Here is a 2898-nt window from a genome sequence, read left to right as displayed (position 1 = left end):
AGGATGAGATGCCCATGGTGTTATACAAATATTAAGTTTATATTGTGAAGAATTAAATATTTATAACGAGTTTAAGTTCCTTTTATTATTGTTAGATATTATATTAATTAATTACTATATTTAGTTATTTTAGACAATCAGGATAAATTTAAAAAACATCACAAATAATTCAAATTTTAGAATTAACTTTTATTTATTTTTCATTGAATAGAGCTATTACAAGTGAGTCACTTAAAGTTGACGGATGATAATTCTTATTAGTTTTTATAATTTTATTATTTAGTTATAATTGAACTCCACGTTTTACTATAATTTTTTATTGTAGGGATATAATTTTTCGCTAATTTTTTTAATTATTTGAATAATACTAATACTTTTATTGATTTGTTTTGTGTTATAATTTTAAGAATTGTATTCACATGCTGTGATATCTTGCGGATTTACATGGATTAGTAACCATTAACCCCTTTATATCATTAATGTTACTGTCATTGCTGATTTCATAGTGCAAAAAAATGTTCATTTATGCCTGATTCTATATGCAACGTTGGGACTTGGGCGGGTTCAGGTTTTCGCATGTGTTGGGCTCACCAAAACAACCCAAAACAAAAAATCGGTCAGATATAAATATATAATTGTTATAGAACAGGTCCTAGAAACAAAAAAATATTATATATAATGTTGACAAGAATAAAATTTTCAATTTGGGCAGAATCTATTACTCTATTATAGTAGTGCATGATATTTAGGATGCTGTTAGCATTAGTATTAAAAAACATTATGTCCATTATAGTTCTGTTATAACTATATAGTTTGTTAATTAGATAATCTTATTCTGTTTATTAAGTAAATCAGTAATAGTTCTGTTATAAGAATTTTTTTTATGTTTGGTTGTGATTAACTATGTTCTTTCCACGTTCTTTTGACAGCTTGAGTTCTTGATTTTCAATTGACAAGCCCAAAATCCATTCATCAATGCTTTAAATCAACTTCCACAAAAAAATGACATAATAACTAAACTTTGAACTGTTAAAACCTCTTTCTTTTCTTTTTCTTTATCAATTTTCAAACCCCACCAAACACTAAACCTATAAGCAAAAGCAGTAGAAGAAGAAAAAACTGCTTACCAAGTAGACTCAAAACTGGTTGAATATTGGCTGCACATATCTCATGTCCACCACCAAATATCTGCATCACTTGGATACCTGAGAAAGAGACCAGAAAATGACATCAGAGTCCTTGCCATAACCGTATAGACACCAAGCCTTACCTAATGTACCAGAAAATTACAATAGAAAATTTTAATCCATAATATTAATTGGTATTAGTACACTTAATCAGCAAATGGGAGCTACAAGAAGAAAATCGCAATTACTTGGCCAAAGTAACATTTTAAAATTAAGTCTACCTCCCAAGGAAAGGGAGAAGATAAAACAAATAGATACTTGATTGTAACAAAAATTGGCTACTTTCTGTGAAATTATACCAATGACCATAGCTGCAGGACCAGTCTAGCCACAAATACGAGCCACCAATCCAAAAAATAAAAGATGCAGCTTCAAGAAAGTTAAAAAAGAAATACGTCTAATGATAGCTTTAACATGAAATCAATCAAGTGGAATATACATGAAAGTGTTTCTTATAAACATGCAACACAAGGTATGAAAAAACCACACTAACTGAGCACTAGCAAGCAAGCCATGGAATCATGGAAGCAACCTGATAGTTATGTTTTCAATAAAACTAAAACTAGCTAGATACAGAAACTTGATATAGAAAGAAAAATGCTTTATGACAAAAATATATCAAAAGTAAAATGAATTCTGAACCACGGCAAACAAAAAAACTAGTTCTCTAATAATATATTTTTTATTTTAAAAGCACTTTTTTTTACCGGTTGGATTTGATTAAGTGATTAATTAAGTTCAGCATGTTAATACTCACCAGATGGATGAAACGATGATCTCTATCTTCAAGTGCTTCTTATTTAAGTAACTTCCATCTTCTAAATAGTTCCAAATCATAACATTCTCTTTCCCCAAATATATGGGTCCTTTTTTGAAAGATCCCAGAACCTGCATATAAAAATTTCCACAGACGAAAATAACAATAATAAAATTATTAGTCACAGCAAATATCAATTTTTTATGGGAAGAGTAAATAAGGGTAATTATATTGACCTCTTTGGAAACGAATTGCTTAATTTCATCCTCAGTTGTGTCAGTGTGACCATTTGCTCTCACTACAAACGCAGTTGGCACCTCACCATGCTTCATCAGTCATCTTGCAATTGTGTTTACAAATTACAGCAATCAGAGAGCCAGAGAGCGTGGGAGAAAAAGAGGAGAAAAACGGAAAGAGAGATAGAGAAAATGAATGGAAGGAATTGATTTTTAAATCTGACTTTAAATTTGTGCTCTCAAAAAGAAAAAGTTGGCGCTTAAATTTTGTTTTCAAATCTTAGATATCAAAAAGGAAACATTGCGCTCAAAATCTCTTGCTATACAATACAGGTAATGATACAGAATACCATATTTGTCATGCATTCTGGCTACACAGTTAATTAATTATTATATATTACTAACGGCTATATATAAGGTATGATTTTACTTGGCTTTAAAGACATTGAAGTGTGATTCAGAAGTATGCATATGTAAAGAAAATTTTCAATGCAGCGAGATGTCTTCATTTAATTTGTAGGGTCCACCAGTGACCTACTACCCTTTGTCCATTTGTTATTCTCTTTAGACCCCACTCGTGATTGAGACTTGAGAGCGTTCCACACAATTCGAAGCTTTGTAAACACAAATAAATCTGAACTGGTTCCATCGAAAAATTAGTGAATTCCATCTTCAACCGGTCCAGTCTAGTCTAAGTCTTTTTTATAATATTATACTT

The 2898-nt window shown here is 30.4% G+C and overlaps 1 protein-coding gene across 4 annotated transcripts in view; it reads right to left on the bottom strand.

The window, feature by feature from the left end:
• LOC107626087 overlaps nucleotides 1–2892 on the bottom strand; it is a 13726-nt gene extending 10834 nt beyond the window's left edge. For 3 of the 4 annotated variants that reach the window (XR_001617468.2, XR_002358068.1, XR_002358067.1), the window contains exons 1-3: nucleotides 2181–2892; nucleotides 1945–2075; nucleotides 1128–1205 (exon numbers count right to left, since the gene is read on the bottom strand). The gene's annotated coding sequence lies outside the window, so the exon portion shown is untranslated. The remainder of the gene's footprint in view (nucleotides 1–1127; nucleotides 1206–1944; nucleotides 2076–2180) is intronic. The other variant, XR_002358070.1, reaches the window with a different exon arrangement.

The sequence above is a fragment of the Arachis ipaensis genome, chromosome B02, assembly GCF_000816755.2.
Source record: "Arachis ipaensis cultivar K30076 chromosome B02, Araip1.1, whole genome shotgun sequence".
In the NCBI taxonomy this organism is placed as follows: Eukaryota; Viridiplantae; Streptophyta; class Magnoliopsida; order Fabales; family Fabaceae; genus Arachis; species Arachis ipaensis.
This window is presented reverse-complemented; position numbering and strand designations above follow the sequence as displayed.